Below are 15742 nucleotides of genomic sequence, written 5' to 3' on the forward strand. Positions count from 1 at the left end.
AAGAATATTCCATGCATCCCCCGAAAAGGAAACCAGCCTTGTCATTTTGGATTAATTCTAATTATTCTTAACAAATGGAGCAAAACAATTGCTGGACATGGACCTGTCAATGTTAAGCATATTTAGGTCCTGTTATTTTCAATGGGCACTTCCACACAGCAGCTTATTGTGGCCCTAGTGCTACTCATATATGTACACTTTTTGCAGTGTCCACACAATGTGGCCTTCATCAAAATGCCAGACTCTCTAATTTGAAATGTCCTGTACACCCCTTGCAAGCGAAGAAGTTGTAAACTGTACTTAACAGTGTAAGCAAAGGCTCTCACTTCCCCATACAACACACGTACCACCAAAGAGGTAATGATGATGGTGATGCTGTCTTCCACACAAATTTCAAGATGATGTACAACAAAACAGCTTAAAAACAGAGAAAAGCAACACAGAAAATAAGCGCAGATAAATTTTAAAACAATACAAAAAAGACCGCACACAGCTCCACACCATATATTTATGCAAATTCCATGGATATTTAAGGCCCAAAGCTTTTCCTAAAGCATCCTAGGAATGGTAGTTTGTCAAGGGTGCTAGAAAGTGTAGCACTGTGAGGTGAAAACTAAAATTCTCAGCTTTCTTCAGGGGAAGTCATGCACTTTAAATGTGCATTGAATGTGCTTTAAATGTATGGTGCGGATTTGTCCAAGGCACAAAGTTGGCAGGTAAGAATTATCAAGTACCATGCAATTCAATAAACACCTGCAGTTTTAAAAGGCAGCGATAAAACTGGGTGCTAGAGGTCACCTGCAAGAAAAGATGTGTGTGTGTAAGCAACAGCCTTTGTTTAAAACAGAGCTTTCCAAACAGTGTGTCGCGATATGTTAGTGTGTCAGCTGCAGTGTAGGCGTGTTGTGCGAATGCTCCCCACACTCCTCCTGGGTCTGGAAAGAGGTCAGGTTAACCTCCAGTTTGCTAGTAAAACTGTATTACTGTGCTGCGAAATGATGCATGTCTGAAAGGTGTGTCACCAATATGAAACGTTTGGAAAGCTCTGTTTTAAAAGAATGGGAAGTACCCTTGCAGAATCTTTGCATGTGTCTCACATTAAATCATACATTAGCTCTGCACTGGGAGCTATTTGTGTAAGGTTCTTGCTTCATCTACACACTATACCATTCTTCGCCAATGCATCTCCATTAAAAGGATTGCAGCTTGCAAAGCTCAGAGCAATTGTGAGACTTTAAAGAGTTGCTTCTAATTGGAGAGAACTAGAGTGGATGGAAAAGAGGTCTGTCTAAGTATAGCTATGACCCCATCCGCACGACACATTTAAAGTAGTATCGAACCTAGCTCCCCCCACCCCACAAAGAATCCAAGGAGCTGTCATTCATTGAGGTTGCTGAGAGTTGTTAGGACACCCCTAGTCCCCTCACAGAGCTACAATTCCCAGAGTTTCCAGGGAAGAGAGATTGATTGTTAAACCACTCTGGGAACTGCAGTCCTGTGATGGGAATGGGGTGATTCTCTTAGCACCCTTAACAAATTACAGTTCCCAGGATTCTTTGGGGGGAAGCCATGACTGTTTAAAGTGGTGTGAGCCTGCTTAAAATGTACTGTGCAGATAGGTCCTCTAAAGGACATAAGAGCAGCCCTGCTGGATAGGGTCAATAGTCCAGCTAATCTAGCATTTTTATTCCTAATCAGGAGCGGCCCACAAAATGTCCCCCCCCCCCCGTTGCCCACCAGGGAAGAAGGGGGTGAGTCAAGATCTACATCAGGAACAAGAGGGGAATAAAGATCTCTTTGTGAAACTGCTTCCCCTGTGGATCCTGCCACCTAAGGCATTTGCTCAGCTTGCCTCATGGGAGGGGTGGCCCTGTTCTCAGTAGTATCCAGCCATGTGTTTTTGAGTGGGCTGGCATCAAGACTCAGCATGGCTGGGCATCTGCCAAGGGCCACCAAACCAGCAAAGCTAACTGACAAGAATCTCCCTGGACCTGCTCCTCTTCTTCACCACTGCAACTTGCCTGTTCATATGCCTCAGGCTCAGCCCACAGTGGTGGTGAGAAAGAGAAGTAACTGTGCCGCTGCCTGCTTGCTCAATGGTTCTCTGCCAGGCAATCAAGGAGTAATAGCAACCAGAAATAGGAGGTGGTGATAATGGCAGCAGAAGTGGCTCCCCAGATGGGGCAGAGCTAGCTTCCCGACAGGTGGGTCACTGTTGCTTAATGGGAGGGAGAGGGGCAAGCCAGCAGAAGGAGGCTGGTGCAGTGCAAACACTGCTGGTGCAGTGCAGGAGCACTGGACTGGCCCCACTGGTGTGTTTGCACCACACCAAACTTCCTTCCGCCTCCTCCCCCCCTCCCAGCAGAAACGACCCACTTGCTAGGAAACTAGTGTAGCAGATCTGCCTCACCCAGTGTGCCCTGTCTGAATGGCAGCAAGGGAGATTGGCCCATGGAGGCAATCTTGGCCAAGGACCTGCATCCAGCACCATCTCCTGAAAAGTTTGCAGGTGGCCCTCAACCTCATTCTGGAACAGCATTTAAGCTTCCTGAATAATTCCATATATACATGACCCTAATTCCCTACAACCCACTGTGCATTGTCACCTCTGGACTCACACACTGTGGTCCCTCTTAGTACAGAAGGTGCAGTGCTTGTGGACAGAATGTGAAGATTATCATCCAGGACCAGAATCTCTCTGCTTTCACAGGGAGCTCTGCTACAAGGGTGCTGACATCTCGCAGTTTTGCACTTGGCAAGCTGACAGTACATTGCAAAAGTTATCCTGGAGTTCAATTGCTCTCATATGCAGACAACTATAATCTGGATCAAGGGTGGGTTTTCCCCAAGCTCTCATTATTGGCCTCTGACGTCCAAGTAAGTCAGTGAGGAACCTGCTACTCATTTCAATCAGGGCATAACTATTGCAAAAACAACACACCATTTCCCATGTTCAGTTCCTGGCATCTCCAGTCAGCTCCTCTCTCTGAAACCTGGAGAGACACTGCCAATCAGTGTAGATAGCACTGAGCTTGATGGGCCAGTGGCTTGAATCAGTATAAAGCAGAACCCTCCCCATGAGAGAAGCCAACAAGACTATATCATTCTAATGAGTTGCTGAAGGAATGGGCATTAAGTAATGCCTACTGATTCAGCCTGAGACCCTCAAGTTACTCATAATTTCAAACTGCAAAATTCCTATGCTTCCATCCCTCATGAGGCGCTAATCATGGCAGCTAGGCATTAGCACTTGGGGCTGTGAATCATCACCCACTTTCCATTTTAAAAGACATTTGCTGAAAGCTTGAACAGCTCTTCAGTGAATAACTCCAAACTCTGAATCCCCATGTGCAAATCTAAGGAAGTGGGCAATTGGTACTGTGAAAACATAGGGCCCAATCTACATAGGATTTGTTTGGAATGTGGATGGTTACCATGAGGACACTAGAAGGATGATCTGGATAGAGAAGAATGGGAGGCCTTTACACTTTCATGCACACTATCAAATGCTGCTAAGCGTTGAGGGAATAGCTAGTTGGACATCCATGGTTATTGTCAGGGACTGGACTGAGGAGGAATGGAGGGAACCACCCCCACCCTCTTCCTGCACCTTCCTGAGAAGAGGAGGACAGTATAGATTTAGAACAGTGGTTTGCAGAAGGTCATAGTTCAGAGGCTGCAGAGAGGAGAAGCTGGGAAATATTGGGAGAGCAGCAGCAGGGGAGAGACAGCTGACGACTCAGTGTCTCTAGAAAGCATTCCTGACCCCCTAGAACCAGGCGTTGAGAGTAGTAGAACAGAAAGCTCAGAGGCAGAAAGCACAGGTCAGCCAGTGCAGGGGTGATGTAGAACAGAAGAGACTGAGGAGGTGGGATTTTACTTGGAGCAATGCCATTATCAAAAGGAGACCACATGCCTTCGTGTCTCTCTCTGTGAATAGCGAATAAACAACTTCGGTAAGAACTCTTCTTGTTTATCTGCTTCCTGGCTACCACCATGGGAGGGATAGGATTCCCTGCAGTTATTTATGGAAACAATCCTCTTCTGTTTTACAGAGATGGGAACAATTACCCTGAAGTTCCAGCAATAAATGGTCTACTTGGCATGCCAGCAGAAGTAATTTTAGTGTTCTTGATAATGATGGTGCATACCCAGGTAAGAGAGCCAATGGGAAGGCATTAGTTAGTTAATGGGAGCAGATCCAAGTCGTGCAAGGCTCACTGTAGGACAAGGTCCAAGGTCTATGTGTACCTTTATAAAGCCCTGAAACGCTGACACAAAACCCCACACATACACTAAGTAGAAGAATAGAAGCTTTGCCACGCTGACCCACCCCCTCTTCCCCCTTTTCTTCCCAACCTTATAGTGCAGGCAACACTAATGTCTCACAACAAACGAAACTTATCTGTAGAAAACACAACCTGAAAAAAGAGACAATGCATGTACTTTTGTAAACTAAGAAATCTATAATAAAATTATTTTAAAATAAATAAACAAACATATAAAGCCCTGAGCAACTAAGGGCCAGGGTACAATTCTGAGAGTGGTTGAAGATTCAGTCCCACTTCCTGAGGAACTCAGGGAATTGTGAGGGGAATTGGGGGGTCTCCTTAACAAACCCTCGGCACCCTTAACAAACTAGAGTTCCCATGATTCTTTGTTTAGTGTTGTATCATGGTGCTTTAAATTTATAGTGCAGAGGGAGCTAAGCCTCTCCTACGGAACATTCACCCCCTTAAACATGCCCACATTTCACTGGGTGAAACTAGATAAAAATACAGTTAAATAAAGAAAGAAGAAGGTGAAATAAATAGAAAAGCAAGACTGTGAACTGCATTACAGTTCTGCTGCTTAAAAAAAAAAAAGAGGAGAGTGTATTTTGTTTTGTTTTATTTTAGTTCCTGGCACAAGGCTGGTAGCTGCAGCCAGATAAACAGAACAGTCCTTCCTTGAAAATATATTGGCACATACAGCAATGTGAATCAAAGCAGCAAAAATAGCCACTTGTCCTGGGAATGCACTGAACAGGCTCAGTTCTATGCCATCAAGGACCTGGTGCTAATGTAAGGCTTACCTTGCTGGATCAGATTGGCTCTGCTGCCGACCAGATTCCCCTAAGAAGCTCATGAGCCATCCTCAGTCATCTGCCGCGAGGACCTGGTGACTGGAGATATGCAGCTTCTGGTCATGAATGTTCCCTTCAGCCCTCCCTGGCTGGTAGCCTTGGGTAAATCTATTTTCCAGGAATTTGATGAATTCTTTCTGTAAAGCCACTGAGGTCAGCACTCACTGACACATCTTATGCCAATGCATGCCATAATCTAATGGCACATTGTTTCGCAAAGAACTGCTTATGTTTGTTGTGGGCCTACTGGGTTAAGCAATGTCATTGATAGACCTTGAGTTTTTGGCTTGGCTGTCACTAAGGTGGAAAGCCAGCCTTCTCCAACCTGATACCCTCTAGATTTTGCTGGGCTACAACCCTGACCATTGGACATGCTTATTGAGATTGATGGGAGCTGTAGTCCAATGACATCCGGAGGGCACCAGGTTGGGGAACGCTATGGTAGGCCCTGCCTGTTGTTGGTTCTGGCTCCGCCTACTCTTGGCTTCTTTCCCTTCTGCCCTACCAGTTCCAGTGGGCCCCAGTCATCACTGAGTGAGGGACTTTGTCAAAAGCTTTTGGAAAGATCAAGTACACGTACTGACATTCTCCACACTCTAAAAAGCTAGAGAGACAGGAGACTTTGGAGAACTTCTAACAGGCGAAAAGCAGGGATGGGTGAATTTATCAATTCCTGTTTCAGTTTCTCAGCCTGAAGTACACATTTCTGGTTCAGGTTGCAATTATTATTTTTTAAGTCATTGTGAAAATTTGTTAGCATTTTAGTATACTAATATATACTGCACCTTCGCATGTTGTTTTCATTAATATACTGTATGCCTTTTTATACACAGTATTTGGTTGGAGAACCGCATCACAAAATTCAGAGAAGTGAGAATTTTAAAGGATAACTGTACTTCGGTTCATCTATTGTTTCAGAAAGTGTGAATTAGGTAGGTTGTCATCAAAGTTAGAACTGAACCAAATTTCTTTGCTGTCCTTTGTTACAAGTTGGGCAGGCCTATTCAATCATCTTCCTCCTTTTGTCCTCTTTTTCCTAATGTTGCACGGTTCAGGGCTAACCATTTTCTGCTGAACACTAATGTACCATCACACAGATTCCTTCTCTTATATGCTTAATAGGATGAATGCTTTTATAGGAAGTGAGGGACGAGGAGATTAAGATGAGTAAGGATTCATTCCATAACAGCATCAAACCAAGCATGAAGTGGGCAATCCACAGTTGGGTCTCCTGATTCCTCCCCCTGCCCTTAAAGCAGTGTGTGTGTTTTGGGGGGTGGGAATCAGAGAAGCAGCAGTGGTCCTGCATTTTATTCCTAATAAATAGCTTGGGACGGGGGCAATTTGGATCAGGAAATGGAGGGAAAGCATTCAGCAACTCCTCCACCAGCGCCTCTGCTCTTATCAAAATCAGAGCACATCTGCAACTGCTTTAAGAAACAAATTCTCATGAAATCACAGCTCTTCTATGTCCTGTGAAGTTTGGCCCCAGATCTCTGGGTTAGATTATAGCACATCGAGGATGGAGAATTTACAGCAGGCCTCCAGGCTAGGGCTGGACGATATCTGGTTTTCAACATTGCGATATATCACCAGCTAAACATCACAATGTACTGCTATATAACAATGTCTGAAATAAGCATGGAGCTATGCAGGGGCATTGGCTGGCTTCATGGTTTTCCCCACATTGCGATTTTTTGCATAGCACACACATATATATCATGATTCGCGATATATTGCCAGGTCAAAAACTATGAAACCAATAGTACAATATGGACTTTGAACCAGTTTGGGGTGGTATATCGATACATCACCCAGCCCTACTCCAGGTCTCTCTGGCTGGTCCTTGTGACTCTCTTGAGTTCATACCTCCTCCACAGCCAAATCCCTCCTCCTTAGGCTACGCCCATCACTGGTCTTCCTTCACACCCTTCTCTAGCGTTTTTGCCTTACTAAAATGTGTCCTTGACCTTGCTTGCCTGGGTGGATGAGAGAGAGAAAGAAAGAGGAGTGTGTGAACACATGTGGAAACTAAGCTATTGTACAAAGTTTACATTAGTTGTTCTGCCCACTCTTGCCTCTGGTCCCACCCACCACTGTCATGTGGCCCCCAGAAGGTTGTTCAGAAGGGGATGTGGCCCTTGGGATAAAGAAGATTCCCTGCCTTCGTAGTACACCATTTCTGCTGTGAGGCATCGGTTCCCTCCTTCCTCCTTGTTCCAATCAACCCAGCACTGGGGACATGCTAACCTCTTTGATTAAATCACAGAATGACTCATTATATCTCCCAGTCAAGCTACTACCCACCTGCGCCCAAGACAATCCGTTCTCAAGGTGTGTCATCACCATCATCTTTAGCCTCTTCGAGATTTCCCATTTATAGGAAGCAACGGCAGCTTCAGAAAATGCAAAAACCAAGCGTTCCATCCAGACACACGCTGCCAGCCAAATGACTGAGACTTGATATGATACAAGCAATTTATTGCAAATTGCCCACTTTTTTCCCCTGCTGCACTTCTTTTGACAGCGACAATAGTAAACCCTGTGTCAGACACAGGTGTGAATCAGACAGGGGCTGAAAAGGGAGAACGTTCTAGTCTGAATTAGCTGGAGCACATCCGACGGTGACGTCACGGGAGGATGAATCACTGAAGTGTTTATGGGAATAAATTGTTGTGATCTAACCTGCTAATGTGCCTGATGCTGCGCTGCTCCGTTCCTTGGAAATAGCCGATCTATTGCAGATGATGTCATTTCCCATGTAATAAAGGTTTAAGCCAGGACAAGGGTCTCTGATTTTAAGGTAGCCATTGCAACAGAATTTGCAAAACAAATGTATAGACATATAAGAACATATGGGGGAGGGATTTTAAATTGGGTTGTTTTTTTATTTTATTATGTGTTTTGTGTTTTTATATTGTAGTTTTATGTTGCAATTGCAGGTATAGGGTGGTATACAAATATAGTTGACAACAACAACAGAAGAGCTTTGCTGGAGGCGGCAGATGTCAATGTAACCCAGTATCCTGCTTCCAGCCTGCTCTGCATCAATAAAATAAATCACCTTCATATAATATCAAACTTTATTTTGACTTCTAAATCAATCCTTTCCAGTACCTCTGTCAAGTCTTGAAGAAATCTAAATATCTCTGATTTGTGGAAAAGAGGGACTGGAAAGCGATATAATGCTATACTAAGGAAACAGTGGCTCTGAGCATATGCAAAGCACCGTTCCCTCAATACATATAGTAATTAGAATGGGACCCTCTCGCTTGCAGTTTTAGGAAAGAACTTTAATCTCAAAGGCAACATTTCAAGACAGACTCAGGCTAGTATGGCATGGCTCAGAAAAACAGAACTAAATGGTTACTATTATGAGAGAAAGGTCTATTTCTGCCAATAACTTGTGGATGGCCAAAAATCTGCAGTGAAAATGTTTGCTTGTCGAAGTAGTTATTGTGGTTATTATTAACTAGCATTAGAAACATAATGGCATTTTTCTGCTTTCTTTCCAACATCACAGTATATGTGCAGTACAGTGGTACCTCAGGTTAAGTACTTAATTCGTTCCGGAGGTCCGTACTTAACCTGAAACTGTTCTTAACCTGAAACACCACTTTAGCTAATGGGGCCTCCTGCTGCTGCCACACGATTTCTGTTCTTATCATGAAGCAAAGTTCTTAACCTGAGGTAATATTTCTGAGTTAGCGGAGTCTGTAACCTGAAGCCTATGTAACCTGAAGCGTATGTAACCCGAGGTACCACTGTATATAAAATACTGAGATGGGATTGTCGTTGTTCGAATATGCACACTGGTATCTGTTTACCTGTAAACACCCCCCCAAAATACAAGTTTCTCAATCTACCAGATTTGCACAAAACAGCAGCCGTGTGTATGTGTTTGTTGCTCCAAGCCAAGAAACCTGATGTCCATGGGTATTTGTTTACATGTTTACACCTTTCATGATCTAGCATGCTTGCACAAAAGAGCAATCCAAAAAGAAAAAGAAAAAGTGATGCCTCACTCGAAACTAGGGCCAGAATGCTGACCTGACCAGGACGCAGGTTCACCATTCTGCATAAACTGCTTACATCTGATTAGGAGCAAAGCTGTCCTTTTACAGCACAATTGCAGTCCCATTTAATAGTGACAGGCTGCACTTAAGAGTCACATTCAAAGCCATTTTCAACTGTTGTGCTTTCATAACAGCCTTTCCCCCCCTTAGAAGTCAAGAAAGGCCACCAAGTCACATATTTGGGCGGCAACCAATCCAACTAAGGAAATTAAAGGCTTGGGGAGTTGTTTTCCTGCAAAATTCCATAGTAACAAAAAGTAAGAAGGCAAATACAGTTGAATGGAAGCTGATTTCAAAATTTCAGCACCTGCCTCCTGACAGATTATTCAGATGGCCATCTTGATGTTGACTGTCCTTACATTTAGCAGAGTTTCTTGTTTAATGAAACAAGAATGGGCAACTCTCACTCCCCACAAAAAACTGCTGCAGGGGACTCTTACATGGATTGGGTGTGTGACTAATGTGGTGAGTGTTAACCCTTTAGCACCCAAGTGTGGGGACGGTGGGGAGGTGATTTTTGGTGGGGACATGGTACTGGAGGTTGTTATTGTTTGTTTATTTTAATTGTTTAAAATATGCTTTCTTGGACCCAGACCTCTCAAGGTGCCTTATAATAAAAAGAAAAGCATAATTCCAATAATATACAATGGTATTAAAAAGACATTGGGGGTTCAGTACCACATTTGTATAACGTTACTTTAAGCAACTAAAAGGAGCAACAGGAAATTGCTAATTTAAAAACCGCAGCAATAAAGAAATAGAGTTGACCCATCCTTTCCCACAACACAGTTCCCATTCACCTCAGTGCCAAAAAAACAGCTGTTTTTCCTGCCTACTGAGAACTGTCCATGTGACTGCCTAGATTGAACACACTGCACAATTCTCTCCATTTTGCAGTGGTTCCTTGGCATGCAAATCAGGATGGAAAGAAGTCCCTGAAGGTAGGTTGTTGTTGGAGCTAGGTAAGGAAATGAAGCTTCCCTTATAGTCACTTTCTGTGTACAGGTACCAAAAGATCCTCTTCACATCACAACCCACTGGAGTTGCTGCTCAAGGCAACTTCCAAACAAAGGAGCTTCTCATACAATCAAGTGTTTTGTGGCATCTACACAACATTGTCACAAAAATGCTAACCACGTTCCCCCTATTTAATAACAATTTACCCTTTCTTGGGGGAGGGGGACCAATAGGCTTTTAAAAAACCAACCAAAACCTGCTCCCAATGACCCATTTGGGATACCTCACTGACATATTTACAATATTAAGTCCCCGTTTGGAAGTCCCCTCAGTTATTCAGAGAGGGAGAACTAGTTGTATTCTAAACTGCCCTGTGATGAAGAGTGGTATAGAAATGTAATATATGTAAAGAAATGGTTTAATTTAGTTTTAAATCTTGTCATTCTGAGTAAGTATAGAATTGGCACCTTTAATATTCTGATTTGGCTCTTGTGCAGGAGATTGTGGAAATTATTCAGTGAAGCTTTTTATAGCATGAAAATAAAGTAACGGTGCAGCTGGCAGAGCAGATGGACATCCTTTGTGTGTTCAGTCTGCTGCTGCTAAACACATGAGAGAAAGTCCAAGAAAAGGTGGCAACTCTAAGCACCCACTATTAAGTTCTACTTGTAGCACAAAACTCACTTTTTTTTTATTTTATTACCATATAGTAGGGATGAGAAACCTGTGGTCCTCCAGAAGTTGTTGGATTTCAGTTTCCACCACTCCTGACCATTGGCCATGCTAGCTGGCACTGGTGGGAGTTGGACTACAAGAACATCTGGAGGGCTGCAGGTTCCCTGCCCCAGCTGTGCAGATTAGGGCCTGAATGAGAAATGTTTTCCACCTATTTTGTTAAAATAGCAATTAGCAGTTAAACAAATGAACCTAACCGAGAGGTAAAAAGAACAACCATTAATGGAGAAGATATATAAGCATAGTGTGTATTTTTAAACTTTTTCCATCCTCAGATTTATTGTAACACCTTAAATAAGGCAAATATTTTTTTCTGGACTCCCTTCTCAACATGTAAAAGTTTACAAGTTTTAGCAAGATCCTTCAGATTTATGAACAAAGTTCCGTCTCTGCCTTGGCCCACACAAGTTGACTTCTTGTTTGTCTGTTCCAAGACTTGATGGGTATATGTTTCAAGAAGGAATTCAGCAAGCTTTTGGGCAAGTTCGCAGTTTCCATATTACTTAAATGAACATGCTTAAGGCTGTGTATTAACAAATATACATTACATTACATTTCAGGGGTTGGGAACCTGTGTTCATCCCGATGTGCTCAACTACTGGCTTTAGGCCATCTTGCTGGGGCTGATGAAAGTTGTACTCCAGCACAGCTGGATGAACACAGGTTCCCAACCCCTGAAATAGAATGCCTTTTGTCCATTAGGATACCTGGCCACTCAAAGTCACCTCTGCCATTGGCTTTGACCAGCAAAGGATGTGTGACAGGTCCCAAGGCTTTCAAAGTGGACTGGAAGTGAGCCATTGACCCCAAGGCCTCATGAGGTCCTGCACTACCACCCCTGCCAAAGCATGATCCTTGCTTCATTCCCCAGTGCTGAGCAAGCTGGCTGTGAATGAGGCAATAGCACAAGAGTATGAAAGCAGAAAAGCAAATAGAAAGGGTTTTCTGCTATGAGTAAGGCATTTCTGAAACACTGGAGAGTATGATATGTCATAACATGCCTACTAGGCATCCTCTGCTGAACTGTTTTGGCTTATCTAGTTGACACCTCCACCTCTCTTATTTATCAGTGGGAGATCTTTAGATGAACAGCTCAGAGCAGGTTGGCTGGCACACTGTTGTGCTGCCTAAATTTCTCCTACCTGCAGTGCTTGTCAAAATGAGCAATCCCCGCTCAGTTCTACTATGCAAAATCTGAAGCTGCTTACTCAACAAACTCAACAACCCTTTCTGGAGCATCAGTCAAAGTGCATTGTAAGGATGATCCTCAATACAGGTAAATATACTAAGGCCTTTTGCATAAATTATTGCTGGATACCTCCATGAGATTGCACTATATAAATGTGGGTGGTGTTGTGTGTGTATTATAACTGAGATATAAAGAATCCCAGTTTATTGGGCTTGTGGAAGAGCACCATTCATATAGCGAGAACTTTGCTTGCTATGCTGACAGCAACAGCTCCCACGGCCAAAGAGACAAACCATTTTATAACAGATCAGTGGCTTGTCTCTTTGGCAGTGAGAACTACCATAACAAAAAGGCATGCAAAGTTTCAGCTACGTGCATGCAAGCCTGTGTCTATATTGTTGTGAGTTGAGGGGTGGTTAGGCTGTATGCCTGAGTCTCTTCTAATTCCTGGATCCAGCAAAGGTTCAATTGCCAGAATAGCCTGGCCAGTTTCTTGGTAATAGCCCTAAGAATGGGTTGTTAAGGTAAGAAAGGAAGTGGCTCTGTGCCAGAGGGCAAATGGGTGGGTCCCCTTCTTTACCTGGCTGTTCATGAGAAGGACAAAGCCCAGAGTTGTGTGTGTAAGCAGGCTGCAGGCCACATGCCAGCCAAAGTTAAAAGTGGGCGGAGCAATAAATGTTCATTTCACCTTAGTACAGGAAGCTTGTTTCTACACCCACTCGCCCCCACTTCCATATTCTCCATCCAGGCAAGCAAGAAGCATGGACAGATTTCAAGGGCATATTCCAGCTAGGCAAAAATGCTGAAGGAGAACACGAAGCAGGGCTGGGGAGGAGTGTGATCTGAGGTGAGTCCCGAGGGCTGGAGAGAGATGCTCGGAGCCTGAGGCTCCCAATGCATGCTCTGCCCTGGTCCATGTGGGTGACACATTATGCGTAGGTGTTATCTGATTTCATCAAATTGGCTTATTCTCTGTACTTGCATTATCAATCCATTTGTCTCTAACAGCTATAGCACGCAATTAGTGTGCACTTTCAGTATGCACTTCTATTTAATAGGTATCTAAAGTACAAGTGGATTTTTTAAAAATTCAGATCAATGACTTGCAGCGACTTATTTTTGCTTCTGGCTTATTTAAATTGCCTTGATTTAAATCCATCCATCCCGACACAAAGGACTGCTGTGAGATCAAAGCATATGTCCACGAGTTTAATTTTTGGCATCACTGAATGCAGGGGGCCAGGCTTAGGCTGGATTTACCTCATTGTGTCCCATTGAGAGAATCTGTTTATCCTGAGCTGTTAGAAAGCCATTCGAAAGCTTCCGTCAGTGTTCGCAGCTGGTAATTTGGAAGCACAATGCAATTAATGAGGAGTTCAGTCATGGGCACTTGGCAAATGAGTGCGAATGGAAGTGGAGGGGAGTGAGAAAAGCAAATGTTTTGGCACAGCACTTGCTAAGCATCTTTCAGACAATGACTCAAAGCATTTGAAACACTGTGGCCCAGTTGTAAGTAAAAGCCACGTTGCCATGCAGCCAGGTGTCTTACTTACCAGGAAAGTAACCCGTTCGGGGATCCAGAGCAGCTAGTAAGCTTCACAGTTTGCCTGGTTTGGCAACAGAAGTAACCGGTGTGGTGCACTCCAGAAGAGACAAAACTGAACAAACCAGTGTACAACTTAAGCAGAAAGGAACGGGGTTTTTTTTGCCTTCAGGTCAGGGTTAGACTCAACTAAGCATGCCAAATCTAGTAAAATAAAATAAAATAAAATAAATACCCCTGCCCGTACGGGCCAGTCGTGTCCGACTCTAGGGTTGTGCGCCCATCTCACTTAAGAGGCCGGGGGTCAGCGCTGTCCGGAGACACTTCCGGGTCACGTGGCCAGCGTGACAAAGCTGCTCTGGTGAGCCGGCACCAGCGCAGCACACGGAAACGCTGTTTACCTTCCCACTAGAAAGCGGTACCTATTTATCTACTTGCACTTTAGGGGTGCTTTCGAGCTGCTAGGTGGGCAGGAGCTGGGACCGCAGACGGGAGCTCACCCCGCCACGGGGATTCAAACCGCCGACCATGCGATCGGCAAGCCCTAGGCGCTGAGGATTTACCCACAGCGCCACCCGCGTCCCATAAGCAGAAAGGAACGGGGGTTTTTTTGCCTTCAGGTCAGGGTTAGACTCAACTAAGCATGCCAAATCTAGTAAAATAGATAATAGCAATTAAACTCAGCTTTCACAGTAAGCCAGGCTTGCTGGCTTATCTTGGTTTATTAGAATGCTACTCCTGATTCAGTCACACCTGCCGCTCCACTTTTTTCCTGCTTCCACCACTGCCTGCCACCTTGTCCCCTTTGTGGCGGTAGCAGTGGCATCCTCTGCTTTGCCCCTGATGCCTCCCCCCACTCCTTTTCCTCACTTAAAAATAGCAAAATCAATAAATAAAATATTGCTGTTGATTTAGTGTGTGTTGATATTGACTGCTGCACTGGCTGTAAAAGTTTCACAGACTTAGTTTTTTGTTTTTTTAAAAGTTACTTGCAACTTTAATTTACTTCTACTTCTAAGTTTAAGCATCCTTTCTGGCCACTGCAGCCAACCATAGCAGAGGCACAGGCACCCTCCAGGCCAACTCACCCAGAATGCCTCACTCTGAGAAAGGAGCCCCTTGGCATTTTCCCAGAGCAAGGATTAGACAGGCAGGAAGACGCAGAAGCAAAATGTTGAGCCCTGGCCTCACTGGCTGGCTGGGGAGGTGATTGGTTGGCCAGCCCAGCCAGGAAGGAGGTGAGCAGGATGCCAGAGCGTGCCATTTGCAACTCCCCAAGAAAAAAATGCCTCATTTCATCTCAGCGTTGCTTCTACGATCCTCTGTTTAGAGGGTTGAAAATGAAGCGTTGGTGGGGGAGTGTATCTGAATTATGACAGCAATAAATGCATAGTCCAAGCCTGGGGAAAAAAGGCCTTGGAGATATCTGCTTGGAAAGAAAAAGGAAATGGAAAAACCCCACGCATAGTACACCAACATCCATACAAATTAGATAAGGAAATGCTCATTCTTAATAGAAGCCTAGGCAGCAGTGGCAATGTTCTAGGACTTTAATGAATGACACATTCCCCCGAGTGGTGAAACCTTGGGTTAAACGTTGAGAGGAGAAAGAGAGTCGTGACTGGCCCTCTTCATCATGTCTTCTGAAGAGGCAGACACCACCCCCTGTAGCAAAAGGAAGGAGCCTCACTATAGAGCCCCCCCCCCTCCAACCCAGTAAGCTCCAAAGTTATTTGATTTCCAAATGCAAATTTATTGCTCATTGACACATCAGACCAGACACATGCATACAATAAAATAAAAAGTAAGATAACACCAAAATAAGTGCATGCAAAATACATTTCCATAAAGAGATCTGAGAATTATTTGCTTTTATGGACCAGGTACCCCAAAGTTCTGACAGCTGCAACACAATTTTTAAAAATAGCAAAGGATGCATCTTTTGCTGTTACAAATGGAACAGTTCTAACTGGTGGAACACATGAGGTCTGTAACAGCAGCTACAAGGGGTGTGGGGAGGAGTTTGAATCAGGACCATGACTCTAGAGACCAGGGAGAGGGGGTTAACCTTTCTCCCCCTCCCCAACATATTCCTGATTTCAAAATCACCTCACCAA

The 15742-nt window shown here is 44.2% G+C and overlaps 1 long non-coding RNA gene across 1 annotated transcript; it reads left to right on the forward strand.

The window, feature by feature from the left end:
* The first annotated feature begins 3841 nt into the window (after positions 1-3841).
* On the forward strand, positions 3842-7439 carry LOC310683446. The gene is made up of 3 exons (XR_014514420.1): positions 3842-3956; positions 4056-4155; positions 7395-7439. It is a non-coding gene; the product is annotated as an uncharacterized lncRNA (long non-coding RNA).
* The last annotated feature ends 8303 nt before the right edge of the window (positions 7440-15742 follow it).

Source organism: Podarcis tiliguerta (genome assembly GCF_965153285.1).
Source record: "Podarcis tiliguerta genome assembly, chromosome: 8".
Classification (NCBI taxonomy): Eukaryota; Metazoa; Chordata; class Lepidosauria; order Squamata; family Lacertidae; genus Podarcis; species Podarcis tiliguerta.